Here is a 17,404-nt window from a genome sequence, read left to right on the forward strand (position 1 = left end):
AAAGGGGCCCGAGAGCTCTCACTGGGGGCCCTGGAGACTGCAGCTCACCATTCCTGCCAACATGACTGAAATCAAAACTTTTGACATACCATTTTTCTTTTGGGGGGCAATCTAATAAAGAGTAGATTGGACCAATGTTTCCTATTGTTCCTGTAATCTGCACTCTAATCTTTAAATCTTTTGCAGATAGACATGGTATGAGTTCTTCTTGCTTTGCCATTTTATTTTTTCTAATACTAGTGCAAGTTATACAAATTGTTATTAAGATTACACACACTGGTGGATGAAGCGGTGGGTGTTTCTTCCTTTTTCACTCACAGTGCAGTTTCAAATCGGTTGTGTAGAAAGCATCGGATAACCGTACTGAATTAGGGAACATTAAAATGATTTCATTTTGGATTGCTCACTTGTGATCCACAGAGTGTTGTGGTATTGGTTTTGATAAAACTTCACAACCAATGAGAATCTTTTTCGAGTTAGTGTGGAGTGGCCTTAATGCTGGAAATAACCCTGTTGGCCAGGACCCCAGAGCTACACAGATGAGAAAAGGATGCAGGAAATTCTGTTGTTTACACATGTGTCTGTAACACTGAGCCGCTAGAGCAGCCCAGCAAGCCCAGAGGGTAAGATGCTTAATAACCTTGTGGTTTTCTATTTAATTTTTATATTTTCCTGCTGGGGCAGAGCATGTGTTGTTCTCGGAGCAAAGAAAAAGTTGCTTATAAGATGCAGAACTACTGTAGGTCTGGGAAACAGAGGGATTTGGTGTTTCTTCTTAAAGTGGACTTGATTTCTTCCCTCCCTCTTCCATTTTCCACGTTGGTATTATTTTATCCTGACAGCTTGTCATACATTTCCTGTTTTGTAAAAAATAACTGTATACTAACAAAACTCAGGTAAGATTTTCAACTCTAAATTTAGACAGTAATGTAATATGTTGATAATAAAACCTTGGGGTTTTTTAATATTTCCAAATGAATACGAGTTAGTCCATATGTTTGAAGTAATCTATATTCTTAGAGTAAAAATAAAGTAGAATTGTTATGCAAATCCTTATATTTATGCCTCATGCATTTAGAGTTATTTGCATTTTGCTGGTTCTAATGCTGCATTCCTGTCACTGTTAGCAGAAAAGTATGCTTCAAACTTAGCATTAATATTGATTTCTTTAAGTTACCTGGGTAGTGTGGAGGGGAAGAGATACAGAATATAATAATAAAATCCTGACATAATAAAAGAAAATGGGTGTTTAGAGAAAGTAATTACAGAATTGAGGAAAAAAGATCTCTGGAAACCATTGGGAAGTATTTACTTATGTTTCCTGCAAAGATGAATTATAATGTTGAGTGAGTAAATCTGTTAAATGGAAATATAGAGGAGATATTCTTTTTAAAATATAATTATAACCATGTAAGTAACATGGCATTGAAATACACAATGCTATTTCTTGATATTCTCATTTACATAAACACTAGTCTTCCTGTTTTCTGGAATCATCTGAATATACTTTTGCTAATATTTTTGTGGGGTATTGTTACAACTTTTATTAAATTTTTTGTTGTTAATCATTTTATTATCAAATACCCTCACATATAAATTAGTCATTAATTCTGACTCTTCTCTATATTTTTACATAAGCAGTAGATTAGAAAGGAATCTTGAAAAGCTAGTGATATAATATTTTTGTTTTGTGTGATTTTGCAATATTGATTTAAAATATCAATATCTTTTTGAATATTTGGAAAAATGCTTAATATGAATTGCATTTTTTCCTAAAACTTTAAAAAATAGTTTTCTTGTGAAATATCATTTCGTGGTCTCTCTTTTGCACTGTTTGTATATTTTCATTGGATTCCGTATTTGTTTGATCGCTGGGACATAGCTTCTTGGTGCCTCACTATGGGTGTGGCCTTGAAATTTATGAGGGTTTCATATAATTATTAGAGCCACACAGATAATGTCAGTAATTCCTTGCAACTGAAAATGATCTCAGGCTAATTCTATTTGAAGAAGCATCATATCTGCTGTACTCATATTACAAGGTCAGTTGGATTCTGCCACAAATGCCAAAACCTTTCAAAATTCCCTTTTTAGCAAGATTTTAGAGAAGTCTTGAAAGAAAAGTCTGGCTGCCTGAGCTGAGACTTAAAAAATCGGTGGAACTTGGATAGTTGCTGAAAAGCAAAAAGTCTCCTCTACTGTGTAGAAGTAGTTGGAGCAAAGGGTTTTGAGGCATAAATTAATATATAGCCAGGTAGGATAGGGGTGAGAAACTCACCTCACTGGAGCAGAAAAAAATACAGCTTATGAGTAGTAGACATTGTGCTCAATAGATAGAGCGTGACAGAGTTGTGGAGCATCTTCATACTCACACATATTAATTTTGTCTTTATATATTACACAGTGGGGGCAATTGCAAATTTCTGAAGACATGGAGTATTTCTTCTTCTCATCCTCCACTTCCTCCTCCTTCTTCATTATCTGATTCTTCTTAATCATCATCATCTTTTTCATCATTGGCATACTTTCAACACATAGTTGTGCTTCTGTGTGCAAGGTTATTTACATACATATCTACAATTTTGATAGCTATGCAATCAAATGAACTTTATTTTACATATTATCTTTATTTTACACGTGAAAGAATCTGACGTTCAAAAATGTTAAATGATTTCTTTAAAGCCACAGATACAGTAAGTGGAGCCAGGATTCCAGACAATGTCTTTCTGGCTCCAGAGCTCTTCCACTGTGCTGCAGTGGTATTTTAGGAATGCGAGTCTGGCTGGAGTTAGCAGGATGGTTTGGAGTGGGCATGGGGGTAACAGAGCGCAGGGAGCGGGTGGTGAGACAACAGGCAGATCACTTCCAGCATCTGTAAACCCAGCCAATCACAGTCCCATCAGGTGGTCCACTCTTGCCTTTAGGGATAGAAAGAAGAAATTGATACTGAAAATAAGCAGTTTTTACATTTAAATTGGCTGTTATATTCAAGTCTTAGGCTTTCCTCTCTTTTATTTTCTTGAATGTTGTATTCATATTGAAAGAAGGTGTATTTTGATTTCTCAAAGGAAATTTTATCTCTGATTTTCATCTAATATTACTATTCACAACTGAAATACGTGAAGTGACTGGAAATGACACTGGCATCACACGGGCATTACTTTGTTTCTTCTTGGTGTGTGATATGAATGAATTTCTAGTGACCACACCTTAAAATTATGGAGAATTTTAAGAATTCTATAATTCCTAAGTTTTATTTCAATGGATGAAGAGTGTATATAAAATTGATATTACTAATGGGTAATGTTGAGAGCAGTGTATGTATAGTAAAAAAAGAATAGAACCTATTTATCAACATTTTCCCTTTCAAATATTCAAATCTTAAATGTATTATTTTGCTTTTCCTCTAAATAGAATAGGACTAGTCTCTTCAATAGCATTCATTTTTTTATTTTCTATTTTTCAAAATTTTTAATGAAATAAAATTATAAAAGTACCTTATGTTATAATGAGTTTTGAATGTATGTATAATTTCTATGATATCATTTTAGAAACGTACTATGTACTATTTTAGAAGAGTTGCTATCACTTAAGTAGGCTTTATTGGAGTAATACCTTTCTCCAAGCATCCAAACAGATAAAGATAGCTGAAATGTAAAGGTTCATCCTTTTAAACTTATCGTTGTTAAAAGAATAAGTACATTTGTTGCTTCAAATGCTTTGGTCACTGACTTTATGACATTTTATTTAAATTAAATAGGTCTAGGCTGAATTCCAAGACTGTATTCCCAAGAGAGCGTTTCGTATACCCCAGTCCTCAGTGCCCTCACAAATTATAGATGCTCAACTGTGACCAAGTGTGAATTGAGACTTTGGTTACGAAAAGGAAAACTGGATAGGTATGTTATTGGAGAAAATCACCCCAGCAAAGAGAAGATGGGTTGGGCTCAAGGTCATTTCATTGAAATCATATCAGTAGCTTTGCAGAGGATTACTACTCTTATTATATGTTTAAATATTATCTGGGTGATTTGTAGTCAATGGTATTTGCTAAGAATTGCTATTATGTGTAACAAAGATATAAAGATATTTGATGTTAAAATTCTGATAGAAGCATCTTTTTTGGTAGCTGAAGACAGATATTCTTAGTATTGGGTAGGAAACATATGCTCATTGCAGAATTTACAAATGGTATTTTACCCCAATGCTTGCTTTTAATTTGTGGAATTAAAGATTCAAAAAATAGAAGTGAGTCTTTCAGTCACTGACTCATGAACATATGTTTCTAAGATGCAGGCACCCTTTAGAAATGTAACACGAGGTAAAGTGACGGTATTTAAAGGAAGAAGAGCCTGAAGCAACTTTAGACTCGTTTTCACGGAAGTGGTGCTGAGTGTTTTTCATAGAGTCTTTCATTTCCTCCCTTAGTGACTTTAGGGTTATGAAGGCAATATGTCAGAAGTTGAAGTAATGGCTGCCAAAGATCAAATGGCTTTATTCTTCAGCATATATTCATAGATTTCTTCCTTCTGTTTACTCATCTAAATGAGGTGAAAACATAACCCACAAAGTATACGCACTCAGTGGAATGGTAACACTTTGTAGCAAAGGAGAGGAGTGGGGGAGGGGGACGTGCCCGGTAATCCCTGGAGTTTAGTGTAGTTCTGGAAGGTTCTACCTGTAAGCTTTTCTTCAGTAGGAGCTCAAGTAATCTCAGGGGTTGTGTAAGGACTCAGGTGTGCTTCATTCCATCTTTAGTTCAGAGTCTCCCGTGGATTTACCTATCGGCAGGACTGAGTCAGGCCAAAGCGAGACAGCTTAGAGTTGCTCTCAGTTCATTCTCTGATGCTGCCCAGGCTTCTCTGTTCTTTTCATAATGACAAAGGTTAAGTTATAAAACTTATGACTGTGTGGATTGAACACACTGATTGTGACAATTATGACATAATAAATGGACTCTAAAGATGTTGATGCTATATGAATCTACATACTGGTTTCTGAGCTTTGGATGTGGGACTACAATAAACTTCACCTGCTAGTGCAGATTGATGGGAAAGACTCCAGTATGCATGAAGCCATAAGCAGAACCACTCTCTGAGGTGGGTTTCTCACACAAGGCAGGGCCTAAGCCTAGCTGACACCAAAGTTCAGATCCTAGATCTTATATTAATATGTTCACTTGTCTTTATCTACTCTGTGGATGTAAGTGGTATTATTGAGTATTTTCTCTATATAAATTAATGAAAATGACACATTCTAGTAACCTAGATGTTTATCAGAAACAGTATCAGAAGTATAAATAATGCAAGAGGCAAACTCCCCCTCCCGACTTCTCAGTCCTGTGAAACCCCCTGATTCTCTTCTTTTTTGGAAGGGGTACACGTGCCTTTTTCCTTTAAGCCCCTCATCCACTTTCCACACTATTTCAAAAATATTTGTGGCTGAATATTATAAATATTTGTCTTTTGTAGATAAAGATATTCACTGTTATATACATATAATTAAGATAATTCAAAGAATTAAGTTCCTGATTAAATAAATGGACGTTAACCTCACTAAAAACTTTCTGTATATTAATTATAAAAGTCTATTAGCATCCAGTTTTCCAAGGTCACTTTCTTTAGAGTTTGACTTATTTGGTAAAACTTGTAATACTGTCCTTTGGGGAAAAAAAGAGTAGTTCTAAGTCACTCTGTTTTCTTGCAGATTTTTTTCACTCAGCAGTGAATGTCTACTGTGTCTCCAACCCTGTTCTAGCAATAGAAATAAAAATGCAAACTAAACTAAAACCCCCTGCTTTCATCAAGAGTAAATTCTAGCTAGTGAAGAAATAGAATCCACAAATTCTGTAGTTATGTATGAAGTACTGATAAGTGCTTGACAGAAGACAATGCAGGCCAAGAGGGGATGGAGAATGTGTGTCCTTCTGACATAATCTGAGAACTGCCCTCTGATAGCGTGAATGAAAGAAATCGACCATGAGGAATCTTAGGGGGAAAAGTTATAGGCATGTGAAAAACACTAAAGTCTCTAGTCAGGAGAGTTTTGTTTTTGCAGGAATGACCAGAGGGCAGCAGCTGCAGAAAGTAAGTGAAGCAGAGGCAGGTGTATTGTGAAACTAATCCAGCTAAATTTCAGGATAATCTTTTACATATAAAAAGGCCTCCTTACTCCACAATGGTATGAATCTCAGGTCCAAAAATCTCAGATCCTGGAGAAGAGTTTGGGAAATTAATCTGTACCCAGATCATGACCCCCCGTAGGCCACAGTGGTAACTTTTTTTTTTATTGTGAGTCTGATGGGAAGAGATTTAAGTGTTTTGATCCTAAATTGTTTTTTAAAAGGATCACTTCAGCTGTGTTGCGGAGAATACACTGGAGTAGGGAAAGATTAGGGAGATAGGTTAAAATACAACAGTCCAGGTAAGAGATAAGGCAGTTTGAAATAGATACTAAAGATGAAATTGACGAGATTATGGAAATAAAGAATTTTCCAACAACAGTGATGTGCAATGTGAACAAAAGAGGTATCAAAGATGATCTCTTGGCTTGATCTGAGAAACTGGAATAAAATATCTGTCTGTTGACAGAGGGAGGCCAATGGGAGGAGTTTAATTCTTACACACCAGAGGCTGGTGTGTAAGAATTTGTTTTCAGATGTGAAATTTGAGATACCAAAGTAGTGGTGTTGTCAGCTGGATACTTGAGTGGAGAGCTGAAAGAATATCTCAGAATGGAGAAATATTTTTTGGTAAACATCAGGACATAGGTGGATTTGAAGGCAAAGGACCGGATGCATTCAGCTAGACACACTGCCACTAAGGAAGAGAAAGGCTGCAAAGACTGGAGCACTTCCACCTCAGAGGCGTGAGGTGAGACAGACCCGCTGAAGCCGAATAAGAGGCAGCCACCAGCAAGGTAGAGAAGAACCGTAGGAGAGGGGTCTTCTAGAAGCCAGGTAAATGCATGATCTGGAAAGATGGACAGCCAGTTATGTAAATGCTACTAATTGGTCAAGTAAGACAAGAATTTCAAGCCTGAAATTAATCATTAATTAGATTTAGCAGTGTAGAAGTCATTGTTTTTGTAGAGATCTAGGCTTGAATATTAATACAGTGGATTCAGGAGAGAATTGGATGAGCGAAAATGTCTTTTAAAGATTTTTGTTTCGAAAAATTCCAGAGAAATAGGATGGCCCCTGTTTGGGGATCAAGATGATCTTTTAAGGTTGAAGGTATTACAGCCTGGCCATATGCTGATGAGAATAATCTGGAAGAGAAGTATAAGCTGATTAGCAGAGAGGGGACTGTTTCTGGAGGGGCCATGTCCTCGAGTGTGTTAGAGGCAATTAGACAGAGCATACAAATGGGAAGTTTGGCCTTAAGGGCATGAGTGATCCCTGCCTAGACACAGGCAGAGTATCAGGATATTAACGAGACTGATAGGTGTGGTAGAACCAGAGTATAGTGGTTGTCTTTGATCAATTTTCTTTTCTTAGTGAAGTAGAAAAAAACAAGTTCATCAAGAGAGACGGAAGAGTTGAGGAAGATGTGGGAAGTGTGAAGACAGAAAGTGTGTGGATTTGTTCAGGAGAACGGGAGAGTGAATTGACTGGGTTGGCTTGGCAGCGCTGAAGGCTGGCTTGATGTTCAGAGTCAAGAATTTGAAATGAGACCAGATGGCCAGAGATTTGTTTTCTCCAGGAATGATCAGGTGCTCAGGTGCGTCTATGGACCAGGCAGGTAGTTGGAATTAACCAAAATTAGAGTTTTCTGGGCAAGTAAGATGGAGAGAATGCCAGTCTGACCGAGGGTAATTTGCTAACAATGGAGCACGGAATAGGGAGGGCAGCGTCAGCGTTAAGTAGATGAGAAACAGAAGGCAGTAGAATCAATTTACAGGAGGTCCAAGTCGGGTCAAAGAAGAGAGTTATGGGGCCAAGGATGTAATCAGAGAGGTGCTCAACATTGAAATGGGAAAGAAATGCTTACTTAGTAATGGCATCTAGGGTGTATAACCAGCCAGTGGGTGGGCAAGGTAAGTATTGGAATTAATAGGAACTGAGAGATGGGAATATTCTGAGGATAATGCATGTGAAAATAATTTGCACATTAAATTTTTTGTCCCTGAAAATATATTTTATCTCTCTACTACCTAATGAATTAACACAATTGGTTTTACTACATAAGTTTCAATTTATTTTTTATTAATAAATGCTTTAAAATTTACTTAAATGTGGAAAACATGCCTCATAAAAATACATGGAAAAGCATGGTATTATATGTATATATAGATAGATGGATAGATAGATAGATTTTATTATGGCAAAAACATAAATATCCACAAGTAGACACTAATTTTAATTCTCATTCCCCTACTGAGACTTTGTTTGTGATTTTGTCCATTTACCTTCTTGCTATTTTTCCTGATGTTTTGATTGGTCTTACAGACTGTATTAGAGAACACTCTTCAGGCAGGGATAAGAGCTAGACAAAATTTCTCACATCTAACAAATGTGAGGTTTATTATTTTGCCAATATTTTGGGTAAAAATAAAAATTATATTTATTAATAACGTCATTTAGTATTCTTGGGCTTCAGTTTATAATACAACTGAAATTTTAACAATTACATTTATTTTTAAATTTAAGAATCATTTTTGTATTGTTATGAAGAAAAGCTGTGGTACATTAAAAAATTAAACGTTGTATTGATCAATTAAAGAAAAAGAATCATTTTTGTCGAAAAACCCAAGTTGTCTAAACAGCTTCAAATATATTTTAGTGGGGTTTCTTAAACCTTAGATGAGAATGTAGACCAGACATATATTCCTTGTTTTGAATGATGTCCATTCTATTTTTTTTAATTAATTTAATTTTCTTTTTGTTATTTATTGGCTGCATTGGGTCTTCGTTGCTGTGCGCAGGCTTTCTGTAGTTGCAGAGAGCGGGAACTACTCTTCTTTGTGGTGCTCAGGCTTCTTATTGCAGGTGGCTTCTCTTGTGGAGCACGGGCTCTAGGCACTCGGGCTTCAGTAGTTGTGGCACGTAGAATCAATAGTTGTGGCTTGTGGGCTCTAGAGCACAGGCTCAGTAGTTGTGGCGCACGAGCTTTGTTGTATTGTGGCATGTAGGATCTTCCCAGACCAGGGCTCAAACCCGTGTCCCCTGCACTAGCAGGCGGATTTTTAACCACTGTGCCATCAGGGAAGCCCTCCATTCTATTGTGATGTGAACACTGAAGCATTACCTGTTCTGCATTATGTGACCATGTGGCAGAGAATGCAAATGTCCTGTTTATTTACATTTAAATAATAGGCATTCCTTCCTTCGTCTGTATTTCCACTATCAATAGAATGCAGTTTCCAAGCATATGTTTGTAAATACTGTTATTAGTAATCATGTTAACTTGAAGTGTAGATTGAAAGCCTCTGTAAGACAGAGACAAAAATATTGCCAAAATACACTGAACATATTTTAAATAATCAAAACATAATTGTCTATTTCTGTAAAATCCTCTATGAAAAAGGAAACCTCAGTTTTTTTTAGATATTCTAGAGCAGAGCTGTCTGATAGGAATATCATTCAAGCAACATATACAATTTAAAGTTACATTAAAAAGTTAAAAAATACACATGGAATTAATTTTAATAATATATTTTACTTAATATATTAAAAATATTATCATTCCAAAATATAATCAATATAAAATTATTAATGTGATATTTTACGTTTTTATTTTCTATACTGTGCCTAATTTACATATACAGTATATCTCAGTTCAGAGGACCCTCATTTCAAGAGCTTACCAGCTCCATCTGGCTAATGACTGCCATGTAAGACAGCACAGGCCCCAGGATATAAACTATTACAAAGTATTCTCATAGCAACCATAGCTCATAGTTAGGCATTATTTTTATCTCTGTGTTGTAAATGAAGATATGTGTTGGCAGTGACCTTCTCAAGGAACAGATTCATCCCAGGTTTTCTGATTCTGAACCCAGCATTCTCTGGGTTATACCATTCTGATGATGTTATATTGATGTATTTTTGTTATGTTGATACTGAGAAATACGTGACATACGTTGACCCCTGGAAATAACTGGTGCCAGTGTGTTCTCTCCTTGCTATAATTTAAGAAAACCTAATTGGTGTCAAAAGCAGGCAATGATGAAAACAATAAAACCCAGTTTCTAGGAATCCACACATTTCTTAGGTTTTTTCGTTTTTTGTTTTTTTTTTCTTCTGCTACTTCTTTTCATGAATTAAACGAAAGATACAAATCTGGGAGAGCAGAGAGAGACAAAAAGTAAAAATAGAGTATTTGAGGAAGATTTAAAATTGTGGCATAATCAGGATTACTTGGGAAAGAGTTGAAGAAAAAGTATTTATATGATTGAGAAGATAAATATAAACAAAGCAAGTTTTAAAAAATGAGTTTAATCTAGTTTCAGCTCTTTGCAGTTTTCCTTGCACATGTCTTAAATTTTCTATTTTAGAGACTGGAAAGTCAGATCTTTTGAGAAGTATAAACACTGGCTATTAACTTCCTGTTATTTCAGCATTTTTAATGCAATTCCTTACTTGTCTTTACTAAGGAAATTAAAAAAAACTATGCCTACAGTAAAAACAAACACATGAAAACTGATTCCAGATCAATTAGCAATTGTGTTAAGAACTCTGTTTTATAGTTAAATTGCTTTTTTCTTTAGTATTATCTATTTTTATGCCAAAGGACAAAAACCAGAAACATCAGTTCTTAGAAAGATGATTGGAGAAGTTGAGAGACTCTGTCTAAACAAATTACTAATACATTTTGGCTAAGATGGAGAAAGTATAGCCAGGGAAGAAGTTTTGCTAGCACATAAAGTAACTAATCTTCAAAGCAGAATCTAACACTTACATCTTTAAATATTTCATGTCTTTTCTTTCAAATGAAATTTTCTCAGTGAAATCAAGATTTTGGATATATTATAAGAAGTAGTTTAAGTATTGCACAGCTACCATATTTGTTTTTCTAGGGTCTGGTATTTTCCTCCCAATGATTTATCTGAAAATTGATTACTTATTTTATAGTATTTAAAATGTAAAGAATTAGAACAAAACATTTGGTTGATATTATTTTTATCTTAGAATAGTCCATAAATCTATAGGCTATAAATCTAGCGCCAAGTGACTGAGATAAGAAGTCAACATTTTCTATAAACGTCAACATCTTATTAGCTGCTGTTCCAGTAATTTGTGATGAAATATACGTATATATTAATATTTCTCCTTTTCTTACATAATATAAGAATGTTCAGTTTTGAACAATTTTATTGTTCTTTGCTTTTTCTATATTATTTCATTTCAGTTTTTCTGAGAATTAAAATGCTCCTTAGCAAGAAAAAAACAATTGGTTTAACATCCTTGTAATAGTATAAATAAATATAGTACTATAAATGTATAGTTTTAATTATACACAAAATCAATTTTACATGTTCCTTTTATATTTTTTCCATTCGTGTCACAAGAGGTACAGTATAGTATCTGAAACATGCTATTTCTATTCAGAGGTAGTTAGCCTTGTGATTTCAAAATAGATTAATTGTGTTAAGAAAAAAAAACATAATTGTGTGTGTTGTGTGGTAGGTCTGTATTCACTAATAATTTTATTTTCTCAGCATCCTCTGTAATCCTATTCACATGGGCATATAATTCAAGGACTAAATCTGACTTGTAGTAATTTGGAGTCATCAAGGGCTTCACAGAACTCCTGCAGTTCTGCACCTTCAACATATTGCTGTGGGTGGGTGGGTGGAGGCAGCTGGTTTCCTGTTTAAAATATTTTGAGAACTTTTGAAAGTTCAGTTCATTCTCGGCCCAGAATTTCTTCATTTTTCCACGAAGAATGAAGAACTGAACATGTGTAAATATTTATATTGGGGAGATTAATCAGGAATATGTGATTAAACTCCAAAAATTGGGTTAGTCTGTTTGTGTTATAGTTTATGCAATTCTGTTATTTCCAGTTCTTTCAACATGTTCAAAGTAATTTGTTTGGTTTGGTTCATAACCTAATGTTTGTTATATTTAAAAATGTGAGCACATCTAGATCAGATGCTGCAAGTGAATCTTTGGAGGAAAAAATTTTAATATACTTGAATTTAACTTGAATTTCCATGAGCCATGTTCACATGCACTCAGAATGTAAGCTCCACGAGGATGGACATTTAAACCTATTTTAAACGTCCTTCAACCCCTGGAACAATGTGTCCGGCACTTGGGAGAAATTGAATAATATTAGTTGAATGAATGCAGGAATAGTCAAAGTTCAAAAGCTAAAAAGTGTTTGTCCTTATTCTACTTTAGCAACATGTGGAAATAAGTAGACGTTATTGTATAGGCATGTGTATGTTTTTAGTAAAACGATCATCAAAATCTCAGCCCATTAATACCTCAAAGTTACTAAATGGAAGCCTAAGGACAACTAATCACAAACAGCCAGGCTGAGGTTAAGCTACTAATCAATAATTTCCTTCCTTTGCTTCCACCTTTTCTTTATAAAAGTCTCTCTTCAGCCCCTGTCAGTGGAGTCTTTTGGTTTGGCCCTATCTGACTGGAGTTGAGTTTTGCTGAAATAGCATTTTTAATATGCCTCAGTTTATCTTTTAACACCATATACTTACCACTACTAGTTTTGAATTATGTGTATTTTAGTTGTGTACTCATTTTCTAGTCAAATTGAGTGTTATAGGGAAAGTGTTCATCTTGGAACAGGGCACATCATGTACAAGAGACATTGGCTTGAAAAAATGCAAACAAACAAACAAAACCCTAATAGGACCCAAAATTTGGAAAGATGTAGTGAGCAGTGTTTTCCAGATGAATTAGATGCTTATCTATCTGCCTGCCTATTTTTTTAAACCAAGGAAATTATTTGTGAATTTCAATGAAAAACTTTCATAAATGAACAGTCAATTGCATCAACGTACTCAGCAGGTGGTGAAGCACTGCTGGGATGTGGTGATGCGTCACACATATGGCTCCTGTCTGATTAAAATGAAAATGGGACAACAAAAAAGCCCAAAGTTTTTTGTTTGTTTTTGCAATTCTACAATGTCATTAGAAAGAAAATTAAGGGGAGGAATTTACCCCAATTTGCCCTAACAATCTAGAAAATAAAATCTCTAGTGTTAGCATGTTTTAGTCTGCATTAATTTTGGATGCTTACAAAGGGCAAGCTACTCTCTGGATGTTTATAAATTTAGCTATTTTTAGAGAGACTATTTTGAAGAATTTTCTTGATTAGGAAGACTAAGTATAAAACCATATTGTGCCCCATGGAAACGTTCAAAAAAACAGTTTTCTTCCTGTGTTGATAAGAGGCAAACTTTAAGAAAGGGGGAGTGTTGAAAAACATAGCCAAGGTGGTTAAGTGATTGAAAGGTGGAAGGCTTTCAGGAGAGGTGACAGGTGATGATCTTGAGGTTTCATGAAGCATGAAGGACAGCACTCTGACTTTCCCAGGCAGGGAGAGAAACTGACTTAGATAATGAAAGTCTGGATCTGGAAGAGAAAAATATTAGACTGAGTTTGGCTTTAATGAACTGAGCATGTTCACATAAAAGGGTAAATAATTCAGTCACTAAATGTAGGTGCCTTTTCATTTTTCCACATTGGAAATAAATATAAGATTCTCCTGATCCTACATGAAGTAAAACTGTCATGAAATATAAGCAAAAACATACTTGCAGTGTTAGAGTTTCATCATTACATGATGATTGCCTAATCTTTTATTAAAAACACTCTTGTTGAAAATAGAGGCGATTGCAAAAGCGTAGTCATGGTTGGGGTTTACAGAAAAGAAAATTAGCTTTTTAATATTTTCATTAGAAATTTCAGTATTTTAATGGGAAAATATATCTGAATATTTCATTTAAAATAGATTCAAAATCCACGTTACATTAACATGTCAAAGAGTCTTTGTTCTATTTTATGAAAAAGATAGTTTTAAATGTGTATTGTGACAAAAATTTAAATGTTAACCAAAACATTTATTTCAGAAAGTTTTTTCCTTTTAAGTTCACTGAGCTTTATAGTCGTTTAGAAATAATGGCTATATGTGATCTCTGGACTGTAGAAGCTATAAGGCATTAGAAAACAACTCTTATGTGGTGGTTGAGATAATAGAAGAGCTTTTTAAAGAAGATAGTAAGGAATTTGAGTAGTCTCTCTATAGGTTAGCATTACATATCTGTAGAACCTAAGATGTTTCAGATGTTACGTATTAACTGAGCAGATTGATGTTTTGAATAAATGAGTGAAATACAAAAAGGAAGAAAAAAATTAAGACTAATGAATATTTAGGCATTTTCTATTATTCTGTTTGTTGCAGAATATTTGTGAAATGCGTAAAAACAAACATAAAGCAAAAATTATGCATAACCCATGCATAATTTTCTATTTTTTCTATCTTAAAAATAAGAAACATGCATATTTTAGTTCAAACTGGAACTTCTGCATTTCTCATAGAAGACATATTCCTTCTGAAGAATTTACATATAGGAATAGAGTATTGACACCAGAGGGAGTTATTTTGATAATGCAAGACTAAAAGCTAGGCTAGAAAGAGAAGTGAAATATCTAGGTATCCAAACAGAGGAAACTTGGAAATGCAGAAAAGGCAAGGAATAGAAAGGAAACCAGTGGGTAACACTAGTGCAGCTGTGATAAGGACTTTGAACTTAATCCTAAGAATAATGGGAAAGCACTAACACAACATTATAGATCAACTATACTTCAATAAAAAAATAATGGGAAAGCAATTGAAAGAGTTTCAGCAAAGATGACATAATCAAATGAAAAATAGAAGAATCTCTCTCCAGTTATTGAGCAGTGAATACTGGTGAAAGGGAGAACAGTTGGAAATCTATTTCAGTAATCTAAGAGTGGGATGACTGTGCTTGGACTAAGTACTTCTTCTCTGAGATGGAGAAAAGTGAACACAGATTACAAACTTCTTAGAAAGTAAAATGAACAGGACTGGTAATTGATTGGACTCAGGGGATGATGAAGAATGATTAGTAAGGAAAGTATAAATTTGGGATTTACACAACTCAAAGGATATTGGTGACTTTTATTAACAGGAAAAAAAAGTGGAGGAAAGCCAGAGTTAATCTTCTACAGAGTAAGACATATAGAGTTTTGCTTTCCATTTCCACATAAATACACGCACACACCAAATACACTTTTCATTTCCAACAAGCCTGAGGCTTCCCAATTAATGGAATAAGATTAATTTGTTTTGGCACAATGGATATACGTAAACATAACTGCATGCATATGCATTTTGGCAGTTGTAAATTCTTTTCTAATTGAATGGTAGTTTTAGTCCCCTCTAGAGTAATTAATTAAGTGTCTTCTATGTTCTAGTCACTGTGTGGACAAGAATAAATAAGATGCAAGCTCACAGATGATGGTAGAAACAGATATATTAAAATTATTCTGTGGTATCATAAATCCAGAATAAAGTAATTAACCAGAGCTTGGGGCCATGGATAAAGGAGGAACAGACTGACAAGGAAACATAGTGTAGATCCATCATTCTCTCATTATTAGCCAGCCTTCACCACCATTACACACACACACACACACACGTGCACATACACGCGCTTGCAAACAAAATTGAACTCTGTGTTTGTTTTCAAATGGTTTCTGCTCCAACAGTTTTTATAGGCACAAGATCTATCTTTTTATCTCGACTGCGTACCTCATACAGTGTAAGTGTAAGCTAAGAGCTGATGACAGGCCTAGGGTAGCCTTGCCTCTGTTTATATGGTCTCTGTGAAATGTGTGTCCTATTTGGGCAGGAACCAAGGAAAAATCCATTTGCATTCTTTACTTCAATTTATCATTTCACTGTTCCCATAGCTTCATATAAGTTGGAAGTGGGATTGTTTATGTGCCTATATCTTGTTCTTTGTTTCATCTTTAAGTGCTTTGCTTTCTAAATTTTAATAATCTCATTTCCCTTGATTTCATTTTAGCATATATTTTATTGCCCAAAGGAGAGAGAGAAAATAGATCGTTGAAAGAGCTGATTCTCAGGATAATATCCTCTAGCTTCACTGAAGATTTGGTACTAGTGATTAGAAAAGTGTGAACATTGGTTTTATATCATGTATTTTAATTTCAGCCACAAATTCATGATGTACAGAAAAGAAATTTTATGTAGTAAAAAGAATCATAAAATAATAGCTACCACTTATTGAATGTCTACATTGTGCCTAGATCTTTCTATATATCATAGCATTGCATTCTCACAGCAAACTGATAAGGTATTATCACTCCAGGTTTATTGTTAAAACTGAATCTGAGAAAAATTAACTTCTCCAAAATCTTAACACCTGGTCAGAAGTTAAATCAAGTCCCTTTCCACTGTACCTTTCTGCCTATTTTCTTCTCACTTTTTAGAGTAACAAAAGAAATTGCAGAAATTTCTTTGAGAGCCAATAGTTATTTTAAAATCAGGAATAATGGCTAAAAGCAGCAGGAGATAGGAAAAAGAGGAGTTTGTCTGACTTTAGCGTGTAACAAAATGAGAAAGAAAATGTTTTTATACACGTTAACTTCTGTTATGATTAACAAGATGTGCTCGACTCCTCTGTTGTTTTACATCATGAAAGAAAAAAATCTGAGTTGTATTTAAGCCAGAACAGTTCCCAAGGTAATCAGAACACTTACTCCTTTGCTGTTTAGAAAAAAAATCTGTTATCTTCAATTTATTTTACTAGTAGGGACAATCTGCTGTTATAAAATGTTACATGTGTTTTTCCATTTTCTATTTCAGTTTATTATTATTTTATGAAATTCTTAATTGACATATTTGAGAATTCTTTTGACTTGTAACAGTACATATAATCTTAAAGTATAAAAGAAAATTGAATATGGGTTTGTTTTCTAGATTTTATGCAACAGAGCTCTAGGAGACATGGGACTCTGAGGTCAGATTTTTTTGTGCTGCCAGCGATTGTTAGAAATTTAAAAGTAGATCTGGCTGTTATAAACACGCTGAACAAGCGGAACTCGACGTTTGAGTTTAGTCTTCTTCCAAAGTATCCATTACATTTTTTTTCACATTTTCCATTTTGATTTTAGCATTTGAATAGCAAAATAATTATCTTGATTCTGTTTTTATGTGTCCCAAATGTTTGAAAATGGAAATATGTTCAAAGAAGATGGAGGAAGTGGTTGTTTCCTTTTTTTCTTATACCCCGAAGTTCAATTATCTTTGTGCTGTTAATGCTCATTATTTTGAAGCAGGCCCAGAGACTTTTGTTGGTTATCAATTTAAATTAAACATCTTTAAAAATGCAAGGAAGATAACTGGGGAAATGTTATCAAGCGAATGATCACAGGAGTGTG

General features: G+C 34.6%; 1 protein-coding gene across 1 annotated transcript in view; it reads left to right on the forward strand.

The window, feature by feature from the left end:
• Window positions 1–589: 589 nt before the first annotated feature.
• Window positions 590–17,404, forward strand: part of CCDC102B (coiled-coil domain containing 102B) — a 251,247-nt gene continuing 234,432 nt past the window's right edge. Inside the window, exon 1 of the mRNA XM_057700148.1 lies at window positions 590–623. The gene's annotated coding sequence lies outside the window, so the exon portion shown is untranslated. The remainder of the gene's footprint in view (window positions 624–17,404) is intronic.

This window comes from Hippopotamus amphibius, chromosome 11, assembly GCF_030028045.1.
Source record: "Hippopotamus amphibius kiboko isolate mHipAmp2 chromosome 11, mHipAmp2.hap2, whole genome shotgun sequence".
NCBI classification, from domain to species: domain Eukaryota; kingdom Metazoa; phylum Chordata; class Mammalia; order Artiodactyla; family Hippopotamidae; genus Hippopotamus; species Hippopotamus amphibius.